General features: G+C 38.6%; 1 protein-coding gene across 6 annotated transcripts in view; it reads right to left on the bottom strand.

The window, feature by feature from the left end:
* The window catches only part of slc25a26 (solute carrier family 25 member 26), a 203,286-nt gene that overhangs the window by 132,737 nt on the left and 57,683 nt on the right, over positions 1 to 12,866 (bottom strand). The gene's annotated exons all lie outside the window — the stretch shown is intronic.

Genomic DNA, 12,866 nt, shown 5'->3' with positions numbered 1-12,866 from the left:
ACAGCCACCACTCTCTGGGTGAAGAAGTTTCTCCTCATCTCTGTCCTAAATGGTCTACCCCATATTTTTAAGCTGTAAAAAAAAAAAATACGGGGTAGACCATTTCGGACAGAGATCAGGAGAAACTTCTTCACCCAGAGAGTGGTGGCTGTGTGGAATGCTCTGCCCCACAGGGCAGTGGAGGCCCAGTCTCTGGATTCATTTAAGAAAGAGTTGGATAGAGCTCTCAAAGATAGTGGAATCAAGGGTTATGGAGATAAGGCAGGAACAGGATACTGATTAAGGATGATCAGCCATGATCATATTGAATGGTGGTGCAGGCTCGAAGGGCAGAATGGCATATTCCTGCACCTATTGTCTATTGTTTATGTTGCACTCAGTGATCCTGCGTTAAAGTAAAAATAAGTGTCAAGATCCCACTACATGAATGTAATTAAAAGAAACTAGAACAGAAACATCCAGAATTCTGTAAAATTATTTATTTTACATTACAAAAAGAGCAAAAATAAAATTGGAATTGTATCGTATATGGAATGAAATTGCTCACAAAACAAATTGCTCACAAACCCAGAAAGAAAATAAATCAGTGAAAGAAATTAATACAACACAAACATGGATGAAATTGGAAATAACAATTACGATGTACCAAAGTTAATAAGAATTCATCAACTTGGCTGAAAACCGTCTTGCTTCTTTCACCAGAAACCATGAGGTCTGCATTCACCATGCTTTTATTGGTTGAACAATTTAAGTCAATTATTCAATATTTTACAGTTCTATCTGCTGGAAAGTAACTTCTTATTAAAGCTTATTTCTGGAATCTATGATTTCAGAAGGGAAATAAACTTGCCCTATTTGTATTCAGTATTTTCTAAAATAGTAAACTATGACCAAACCTCTATTAGTACTTCATTATGCAATTTATTTAAGCATAACTGGTATTTGTTCTGCAATTATCACTTTCTTTTAAAAAAGTAATATTTTTTGCTCCAATGAACGATTTGGTGGGACAAAAACATAAACTTGTGCCGTGAAGTACACTATGGAGTATCAGCACACACACACAATCACTACAATTTAATATTATTTTCTCTGTTAGTTAGCTGCAGTATCACACACCAGTTGTGGCTGGGCAGCATCAACGGAGAGAAAACGTTTCAGGTCAATAACCTTTCATTAAACTGTTAATTACACATCAGATGGAATAGGTGCTGATAGTAGGGGTTTTGTAACTTGAGTTTTTCCAACTGGAAGAGACTGTGGCTTACTTATAATTAGATTTTAGACAAGATATTTGAGACCGTGGGGCATTAGCAAGGATAGATCGATCTGAGTGGTGATAGAATTTAGCTATCGGTGGATGGGTGCCTCTCAAAACTGCATGTAGAAGAAGGGACAATGTTCACCTCAAGAAATTCCATAAGGAATAGTGTAGGGATGGAAAGAGAAGCCACTGTTAATTATAACCTGACTACCATTGGAAAGATAAAAGTGGAACCAAATCTGCACAGTACAGTTGAACTTAGCCATTTATATTTACGTCACTTGAAGTTTAGGTCGGTGCTTAACTCCAACTGGTAAGATTCAAAAAAGGACTGTTTGTTGGCTACCTCTGCTATTGACCAAAGTATGCTTTGCAAATATTATTTCTGATTTGTATTTTGGTGCTGGAAGCTAATTGAAGTTAAGGAATCGCAAATGCAAGATGTAAACAGAAAATACAAGAAATAGTCAGCACACCAGGCAGCATCAATGGAGAGAAAATGTTTCATGTCAATAACCATTCATCAAACTACCAACTAGGCTTTGCTGATGAAAGGTCATTGACGTGAAGTGTTAGCTGTTTTTCTCTCTTCTCAAATATAGCTTCACCTGCTGAGTATTTACAGCACTTTCTGTTCTTATTTTAGATTACCAGCCCCTGCAGTATTTAGTTCCTTTCTTAAATGAGCAAAGATGAAATTATATTGTGAAGAAAATCATGTTGACAGCCATGACTGTCGTAAAAAAGGCCTGATCTATCAAGGTTGTGAAATGCAATTCCAATCAACCTAAGTTGCGCTGTCCTTTTAAAGTGCAGTGCTATTCCAACTTCAGAAAAAGGAAAACGTAACTTTCGCATATTAACAATCACTGAAAAATTTGATGATTTACTAATAAAACTTATAAAAACTCTAAAATTGAAAGCTTGACGTTAAGAATTGCCTATATTATCAGATCAGAACATGCTGGCTAAATAAATGACACAAAATGTAATTTTCATGAATAAATTCTATTCCCATCTTTTTCCACGATAATTACCTGTTAAATAGTATGAATAATTGCTAATCAGATAGAACATTTATATTATAGAATTCTGGGTTTACTGATTGAAGTGCTACAGTTATTTGAAACAGATAAAGAATACATCAGTTAAGTGCATAAATTACTTGCCAAAGATAATCTTCATTTTGTACTGTAGTTCTCAATAAACCTGCATTTGCCTGTCTAAATTGCTTCTATTTTGATGGTATGCAGAAACCAGCTTCACAAAAGATAATCTTGGACATTCCTGTCACCAAAGTGAATGACATTTTAGAAACTCCGTTTTGAGATAAGCTTTCAATCCTTCCATGCAATTCCAGGCAAAAAATATTGCTTTTAATGAAAGAAAGGTGACAATTGTAAAACAAAACTGATATAAATTCTGGACCTTGTGTACAGACATATTGGAAGGGTGCTAATATGCTAATCGATTGCTTCTGTAACAGAAGAAACCTGCAAGGGAGTATAGATACTTCGAGTGAGGGAGCAAAATCCTGGCAGATCCAGTGTAATGTTGTAAAGTAGGAGGTCATGCACTTAAGTTGGAATAATTAAAAAGCAGATTATTATTTAAATGTAGAGAGATCCCAATGGTTTACTGCAGAGGAATCGGAGTGTTCTTCTGTATGAAACACAAAAGTTAGCATGCAGGTGCAGCAAGTAATTAAGATAAATGGAATTTTGTACTTGACAATTAAGAAAATTGAGTCATAGAGATGTACAGCACAGAAATAGATCCTTCAGTCTAACTTGCCCATGCCAACCCAATATTCTAAATTAATCTAGTCCTATTTGCCAGTACACACCCATCCAGATACATTTTAAATGTTCTAATTGCACCAACCTCCACCACTTCGTCTGGCAGTTCATTCCACACATGCAACACCCTCTGCACAAAAAAGTTACCCCTTACGTATTTTTTAAATCTTTCCCCCAAACCTATGCCCTCCAGTTCTGGACTCCCCCCAACCCATGGAAAGACCTTGTCTATCTCCTCTATCCATGCCCCTCATGATTTTATAACCATCTATAAGGTCACCCCTTAGCCTCCAATGCTCCAGAGTAACAGCCCCAGCCTATTCAGCCTCTCCTTACAGCTCAAACCCTCCAACCCTGGCAACATTCTTGTAAATCTTTTCTGAACCCTTTCAAGTTTCACATCATCCTTCCTGTAGGAGGGAGACCAGAACTGCAGATAATATTCCAAAAGTGGCCTAATCATGTCCTGTACAGCCGTAACATGAATTCAACAACAGGGAAACCCTATTACAACTGTACAGGGTATTGGTGAGACCCCAACTGGAGTACTGTGTAGCATTTTAATTCACTGGACAGATAATTCCTAAAGCAAAGGGGTTAACCCATCAAGAATGGCTAAATAGATTAGGTGCTTATTCATTAGCACTTAGAAGAATGAGTGGTGATCCTTTGAAATATGTAAAAGTTTGAGAGGGCTTGACAGGGCAGACGTTAAGATGATGTTTCCAATAGTGGAGGGATTTTGACCTATGGGACACAGTTAGAGAATAAGGGGACTGAGATGCAAAGAATCTCTTGCGCCAGAGGGTAATAAATGTCTGGAATTCTCTATCTCAGGACAGTTTTGGAGCCGAGATCACTGAAAGTATTTAAAGGGGAGGTCGGTATATTTTTGAATGTCAAAGAGTTGAGGACTATGAAGAGCTAGGATGAAAGAGAAGTGAGGCCAGGAGCAGATCAGCCATGAACTTGTTGAACTGCATAGCAGGCCTACTGCAACTCCCATTTCTTAAAAACAACAGTCAAAATGTTCATTAACAAAGACTATTTCCTTTCCTTTATAAACTAAAAATATGTATTCACACAAAAATGCCCACAATTACATCCTCAAAAAACACTTTTAAGACTGCAATAATTTTCCAATTTCCCTAACTCTTCCTTTCATTAAATCGCCCTCATCCTATAATTTTAAGGAAACCTGTCTCTTTTCTCGACCAAACCAGGGTTTCCATATCACGTCTGTGCTTTTGCTCAACCTTAATCTTCCAATTGCTCCCTGGTCACAGTTTTCACTGTTTTTGTTATTTATTGGTGCAATATCCCCAGATTGTGACACCGTCAGTTGTTTTCTCTTCACTGGACAAATGCCTTTTCTTGTTTTTGATTAATATTCCAATGAGGGCACATCACTGGTGTCTGAGTCAGGGCCACAGCAAGGAGACTGCTGAAGAGGAGCAATTGTTCTGAAGCCTCAAATAAGCGCAACCATAATGATCAGAACCTCCATGATGCAAGTCAGAAACTATAAATCAGGCATTTGTGAAGAATAGCAAAGGATTCTTAGCTCAAAGTTTTCATCAAGATGGAATCCAAAGCTGCCTGATGGACAACGCATAAATATTCTATTCATTTGCTGAAGCAAATAATGGTGGAATTAATTCAACCTTTGTTTAAAAGCAAATAATCTGTGAAGGAAATGTCTCACCTTGTGTCTGTGTTACTTTCTCACTGAGTGATCAAGACATTATTCTCATGAGCTTGTGCCATTTTTACTTTATTTTGCAATCTTTCGTCTTGCACCATATATAGAAGTATTTGCTACATAAAAATCTGTTAGCTATCCTTAGGACTGCTGGAAGATTTAGGTATTTGGTAAGGCCAGTAAATCAAATACAAATCGTCAGTGTTCAGTGTCACTAATTAGGAAAGGATGCTTATAACTCCCACACAAAAATCTTTGCAAGATTTTTGCTAAATGCTAGATCACTTGTGATTTCTTTAATTTTTAAAGGAAATAGCATTTCATTAGTCAGTAATTTGTCCCACTATGCAATTCAGCAAACACACAAAAAAAGCAATATTTCTTTAGGAAACAGTTTTGAAGGTTGGTTAATGAATATACATGAAGGAAAAGACCCCAATTAAATTGCCACTGGAGTTCTGCCATCTTCCGTAAACAAAGTTATCTGGACAGGGTCACATCTCACACGAAGATAGCAGACTGAAAATTAATTACCTACGTGACATATGTCAAAACAAATTCTAAAGAGAATAGCATCTATTTGTAGCTGTGTTTTTTATCTAATTGTTAGTACGCAAAATTTGCATTCACAGAGTTTTAAATGTATTCATTTATTCAGAGCCCCTTAGAGAAATCAAAAAAAACCTTGTTACCCTTTTTGTACTTCCAGATGGAGGTAGGCAAAATAACACTTGTTTACTGAGGCAGAAAATAAATACTAGATAACTTTTACTTTTCTTTAAGCTGGGGAAAATTTTTAAAAAAGCTGATGTTACCTTCTGCTAGAAATTAGATGGTAAAAACAAAACTCATATTTGCCTCGAAAATAATTATGAGCCATAACACATTATATCTTCTAACTAAATCCAAAAACTATCGGAATCAGAGGATACTTGCTAAATTTATATATGCTACTGCATGAGGAGTGACAAATAAAAATGACTTTCACCAGTACATCTAAACTCGAACAACATAGTTCTAGGTGAACAATCGCAGTACATATTCATGGAGAGATTTTTCTTCATCACATTTCCCCTTGTAATTGTTTTTGCATGTAATTCTGATAGAAGCTATCGATATCTAAGAGGCTTTTACCTTTCACAAGCTGTGCTTTGCATTTCAGCAGAGATAACCACTACCAGATTTAAAAACCTTTTAATTTTGCAATGTCACCATAAAATTTGCTCATTTATATTAGAGGCAGGAGGAATCCCAATAAGGGTTCAGAGTTCATTCATTGTGGTTGTCTTCGAGTTATTTCTTATTCAACATAATCTCAGGTCGAACCTCAACTAAAACTTCTGGCTAATTTGAATTTCCCAACAAAGTGGACCTGACAGTGAAGTCTGTCGCGAAAGTCAAATTCGACTTGTTTCCAGCAAAGTTCTGCCACAAACCTCTGACAGCTATTCAATTTTGTTTACCAATAAAAAAATATATATTTTAAAAGTTATGAAACTTACTGCACTTCTGAATCATAGTTCTGTCACTTAACCAACATGCAAGCTCAGGCAAGACAAAAAGGAAAGCAACTTTTTCCACAAATAGCATGGAAAGGCTTTCCAAATCATTTAGTATTTTGTTATAACCACAAAGACATTTTTAACATTGGTAAACGTGGACTATGTCCACATCTTTTCTAAGGACAATGAAAAATCCTCAAGTGAAAAAAAGAGCCAGGAAATACCTTCTATTTATAGAGAGATTTTAATTATAAAGGAACATCGCAAATGCTTTGCAGAATTGTAATACATGAAACAGAGAAGGTATTGGGAGATTGGTTTTAAGAAGGATCCAAAAAGGGAGGAGGAAGTATGGTTAGGCAACAGTGGCTTAGGTTGGAATGTCCAGATCATTGGGAATAGGCATCTGAAGGCACAGCCATCAATTATGGTGCAAAAGGGATTTATAATACACAGGAGATCTGAAGAACTGAGAACTTGGAGAGTGAAGGAGGTTTCAAAGTCATAGATGGGTGAGAACATGACAGGATTTACAAAAAATAAATCAAACTGTAGCTAAGCCGGCTAGAACGCAGTATAGAACAAAGAAGCACTAGGTGATGTGGAAAAGTGTACTCATGTGAAAATCCTAGTACTTCTGTTTGTGGTACTGTATTTCTCTCACCAACAGATAACAGGTTTCCAAAAAGTAATGCCCAATTCTAAAGCAATGCAAACAGAGTACGGGAATTCTTTATTGTGACTGCCGGCTTGTATGTGATAGGAGGATATTTCCAACAGAACTAGCACAGGTATACAGTTAAAATGGTCTGGGTTGCTTATTTATCAGATAGCCACTGTAAACTGCCATTTCTGATTTAAATAACATACTTATGGATAGGTGGTTAACCCACCCATCAAAAGCCAGTTCACTGTCAAATTCAGGTTCGCATGAAACTTAATAAAAACTGAAAAAACTGCAGATGCCGGAAATCAGAAATAAACGCAAAAATTGCTGGAAAAACTCAGCAGGTCTGCCAGCATCTGGACAGAGAAATCAGAGTTAATGTTTCAGGTCCAATGACATTTCCTCAGAACTGGGGAAGAGTCACTGGACCCGAAACATGAACTCTGATTTCTCTCCACAGATGCTACTAGACTTGCTGAGCTTTTCCACCAATTTCTGTTTTTGTTGTGAAAATGAATCTTATTGGACTTTGACAAGGATTCTAACTTTGCCTCAGTGGGGGGCATTCTGCAAATGTTCTACCAAGTGACAAACAATATGAAGAGGATTAAGAAGTTAAAGAGGTCCTGCAGACAAGACTTTTACTTGCTACAAACTAGATAAGTAAAATAGATGTACAAAACCCACAAAGGTGAAGTAAATCTTTCTGCAATGCCAAACACACACACATATAGATATAAATATAGAATACCAACATATAAACACCAACATGGGTGGCACGGTGGCACAGTGGTTAGCACTGCTGCCTCACAGCGCCAGAGACCCGGGTTCAATTCCCGCCTCAGGCGACTGACTGTGTGGAGTTTGCACGTTCTCCCCGTGTCTGCGTGGGTTTCCTCCGGGTGCTCCGGTTTCCTCCCACAGTCCAAAAATGTGCAGGGGTCAGGTGAATTGGCCATGCTAAATTGCCCGTAGTGTTAGGTAAGGGGTAAATGTATGGGTGGGTTGCGCTTCGGCGGGGCGGTGTGGACTTGTTGGGCCGAAGGGCCTGTTTCCACACTGTAAGTAATCTAATCTAATAAAGGCTCTGTCTAAATTTGAGCAGCTGCATTTCATTTACAGAATAAGATCATGGAGTGAGATAATTTTAAAATGAAAGGAGCAGGGAAAGCTACCACGCAATAACAGCTTTATGTGCAGAGCACAGTCATCATTCATTGATTCTATATCAGACAAATTCAGATGGTTGAAGATTTTTCTCAGATTTAAATGTGATCCATGAACAAATCAATAAGTCAGTCTTCCATTGCTTTAATTTTTTACTATTTTGCTTTGTAATGTTAGAATCTGTATAGTTTGCTGTGGTTTCAATGCAGTTCTGGACCTCAACATCTAAACGCCATACTGTGCTAATACAAATCCTGTAAGACATGCAAAAGCAATCTGTCAATTTTTCTTGAATAATACACAAGGCTGTACTTTGGCAATCTTTAACTTATGCACACAAAGGAGACATGTCATACATTAGCACTAGTTGAAATATATTATTAAGGAATCAATGGAACAGAACTATTCTGGGACTAATCATCAGTTAGGACACACGCAAAGTTATATTCTATTAGAGAAAATGTGGAAAAGACTTTGTTAACTTACTCACACCTGCTATATCAAGTATAGTGACAACTATAACATTCATCAATGTCAATAACTTTCTTAACCACAAAACACCTGTCTACAATTAACTTCAGAAATGCTTAAAGTATTTAAATTTATTTTGAAATTAAGTAAACAGAGTAAAACGGCATGAGTAATTGTACTGCCTTAAATTCTGATGACTAAATCACACATCTGCAACTTTATGCAAATTGCTTGCATCATATTAGTGTTACCATTCACCCTGGCATAAAAGTCATTTCCTTTTACTCAAAGGACTAATAGAGGCCCCAGATAGTGATTTCAAGCCAGATGGTACTTGTTTGTGTAATTTTCCACAAACTTTGTATGGTCAATTAATGAAGCTCCTGGAGTGAATAAAAGTGAAGATAAGTAGATATTGAAACATGCAGTCGAACGTTAAACTATCATATTTAAAACATAGTTCACAGATTTTGTTTTAAATTCAGAATATTGTAATAGCAGCATTAAATCCCACATTCATAAACCAAAATTATTGACTACCAATTATAAATTATTCTAATATCAAATTACTTCAAACTAATTCAAATTTAGCAACAACTATGCCACATCAGAGAGCTATTACAATTAAAGAGGGAATGTAATCCTGGACATGAGCACATGGAATGTAAAGCACTTGCTCCTTGATGTGTTACAAATTCTTATTGTGCCATTTTACAGTGGAACTTTTCGGGCCATTAATTCTACTGAATTTATGGGATCCAGCTATGCACAAGCTGGAAGTTATGTCTGTTTACATTATAAAGATTCAACAGTATTTCAATAGCTGTGACCCGAATTTATGAATTTCATTATGTGAAACATACAATGCAAAAGCATTTCCACAAGGATGAGAAACCAAAGTGCCCCACATTGATCATCAACCAAAGAAACCACAACGCAGTGTTTCTCAATCCTATGGTAACCTCAATGACTCTATTTGTCTCATCAGAAGAGACTGGGCCTGTATTTACTGAAGTTTAGAAGAACAAGAGGAGATCTCACTGAAAAGTATTAAGTTCTGACAGGGCTGGACAGACTGGATACAGAGATGACATTTCCCTGACCCTGAGTGGGAACAATGGGTCATAATCTCGGGATATGAAATAGGCCAGTTTGAACTGAGAGGAGGTAAATCTGTGGAATTCCGCCCCAACAAAGGGCTGCATAGGTGAAGGGCCTGAGTATATTTAAGAAATAAATAGTTATCTAGAAGCTAAAGACATCGAAGGGGTATGGGGAGACAGTGAGAATACAGTGTTGAGATAGTGGATCAGCCCACTATCATGTTAAATGGTAGAATGTACTTGATGGACTGAATAGCCTACTTCGGCTCTTTCTTTATGTCCTCTATACCTATGTTTTCTATTTGATACAACAGTTATGTTTCTCTCCACAGATGCTGACAGTCTTGCCAAGTATTTTCAAAACTTACTTTCTTTATTCCTGAGCTGGTCAATCACTGAGTAATGCAAAAGGTATGACCAGGCTACTTCAAATGAAAAATAATGACTCTTTCTTGATCTTGGAAGAATCAAATGCACTGATAGAAATTCTTCATTTCTAATACACCATGAAGAGTTCCACTGTGGCTATCATCATGAGACAAAGTTAAAAATCACACAAAGTTATAGTCCAACAGGTTTAATTGGAAGCACACTAGCTTTCGGAGCGACGCTCCTTCATCAGGTGATTGTGGAGGGCTCGATCGTAACACAGAATTTATAGCAAAAATTTGCAGTGTGATGTAAGTGAAATTATACATTGAAGAATTGATTGTCTGTTAGCCTTTCATCTGTTAGAATACAGTGATAGTTTCACTTCTTTCTCTGTAAATCACAAAACCCTTTTTTTTAAAAAGTTGCATTCTCGGTTAGTTGTTAACAATAGTGATAGCTAGACAATGCGTTGAAGGTGTTAGCCCCCTGTGTTCTCTGTCTATGACCTGATGTTTAGATTAATTCCAATCTAAAAAGTGAAATAACAGAGTTTTACATAAATTCATGCAGTTTTTGAGCTCAGAGTTTGACATGAATCTATGTGGTTTTTGAGCAAAGTGCAATGTAACTTTGTACCAAAAAAAGTCACCACACACAATATATATGTGTGCATGTGGGTCTTTGTCTGTCTGTGTGTGTGTCTGTCTGGGGTGGGGGTTGTGAGTGTGAGAAAGTGTGTGTGTGTGTAGTGAGTGCAGAGTGTCTTAAGTCTGTGAGGGGGTGCCTGTGTGGGAGCCTGTGTGTCTATAAGGGTGTGTGTGGGTGTCTATGTGCATCTGTGTCCGTGTGCATGTGAGAGAGAGTGTGTGTGTGTGTGTGTGTGTGTGTGTGTGTGTGTGTGTGTGTGTGTGTGTGTGTGTAGTGCAATGGTGATCACCTGTAATGTGACATGAACCCAAGGTCCTGGTTGAGGCCCTCCCTATGGGTACCGAACTTAGCTATCAGCCTCTGCTCAGCCACTTTCCTCTGCTGCCTGTCCCGAAGTCCACCTTGGAGGATGGTCACCCGAAGGTCCGAGGCTGAATGTCCTGGACCACTGAAGTGTTCCCCAACTGGGAGGGAACCCTCCTGTCTGTTGATTGTTGTGCGGTGCCCATTCATCCGTTGTCGTAATCTTTGCTCAGTTTCCCCAATGTACCATGCCTCCGGGCATCCTTGCCTGCAACGTATAAGATAGACAATGTTGGCTGAGTCACATGAGTACCTGCCATGTACACGGTGGGAGGTGTCCCCACTCGTAATAGTGGTATCTATGTCCACAATCTGACACGTTTTGCAGCGTCCACCGTGACAGGGTTGTATGGAGTTGTCCTGAGAGCCGGGCAGTTTGCTACGAACAATGATCTGTTTGAGGTTTGGCGGTTGTTTAAAGACAAGTAGTGGAGGTGTGGGGAAAGTCTTGGTGAGGTGCTCATCTTCATTGATAATGTGTTGCAGGTCACGAAGAACATGGCGTAATTTTTCAGCCCCTGGGAAGTACTGAACAACGAAGGGTACCCTGTCAATTGCAGCCCGTGTCTGTCTCCTGAGGAGGTCATTACGGTTCCTTGCTGTGGCACGTCGGAACTGGCGGTCAATGAGTTGAACATTGTACCCCGTTCTTGTGAGGGCATCCTTGAGTACTTCCAGGTGTCCGTCACGTTCCTCCTCATCTGAGCAGATCCGGTGTATGCGTGGGGCTTGTCCATAGGGAATGGCTGTTTTAATATGTTTTGGGTGGAAGCTGGAGAAGTGTAGCATTGTGAGGTTGTTTGTGGGTTTGCGGTAGAGTGTGGTGCTGAGGTGTCCGTCCTTGATGGAGACGCACATGTCCAAGAATGAGACAGACAGTCGAGAGTAGTCCATGGTGAGTTTGATGGTGGGATGAAAATTGTTGATGTCACTGTGTAGTTTTATCAGTGACTCCTCGCCATGGGTCCAGAGGAAGAAAATGTCATCAATGTACCTGGTGTACAATGTCGGTTGGAGATCCTGCATAGAGAAGAAATATTGTTCGAACCTGTGCATAAAAATGTTGGCATAATGGGGTGCAAATTTGGTCCCCATGGCTGTTCCGTGTGTCTGGATGAAGAATTGGTTGTCAAAGGTGAAGACGTTATGATCGAGGATAAAGCGGATGAGTTGTAGGATGGTGTTTGGAGACTGGCAGTTGTTGGTGTTGAGTACTGAGGCTGTTGCCGCGATGCCATCATTGTGGGGGATGCTGGTGTAGAGTGCGGAAACATCCATTGTGACGAGGAATGTTCCCGGTTCGACTGGTCCATGGGTGCTGAGTTTCTGTAAGAAATCCGTAGTGTCGCGACAGAAGCTGGGGATCCCCTGTACAATAGATTTCAAGATGCCTTCCACATAGCCAGAGAGATTCTCACATAGGGTCACATAGGCTCACATCTCCGAATCATGACTACTATCGACACATCTCCGAATCATGAGACAACAATCAGTTCAATCACTGCAAAGCAAATTTTATCTTGTACATTATATCTGGCTTATTTTGTTGAATTGCTTTCAAATACTGCTTGAAATGAATCAAAATCTCATCATTTCATTCCTTTGTGGTCCATTTTGTTTAAAATTAGAAATAAAATAATTCTGTACAAATTAAATATCTCACCGGATTTAAAATAATTCAATCATCTTTTAAATTCTACCAAGCCAGAAAATACAATCCTCATTGACCTGACTCAGTCAGCCAGTGCTTTTTATTTTAATAACCAAGAGCTACTGACTACCTTGAAAATGCAAGTACACGTATTTCA

This window comes from Chiloscyllium plagiosum, unplaced genomic scaffold, assembly GCF_037043375.1.
Source record: "Chiloscyllium plagiosum isolate Xiang-an unplaced genomic scaffold, Cpla_swu_hap1 HiC_scaffold_14, whole genome shotgun sequence".
NCBI classification, from domain to species: Eukaryota; Metazoa; Chordata; class Chondrichthyes; order Orectolobiformes; family Hemiscylliidae; genus Chiloscyllium; species Chiloscyllium plagiosum.
Note: the sequence above shows the minus strand (reverse complement) of the source record. Positions and strands in the feature narration are given on the sequence as shown.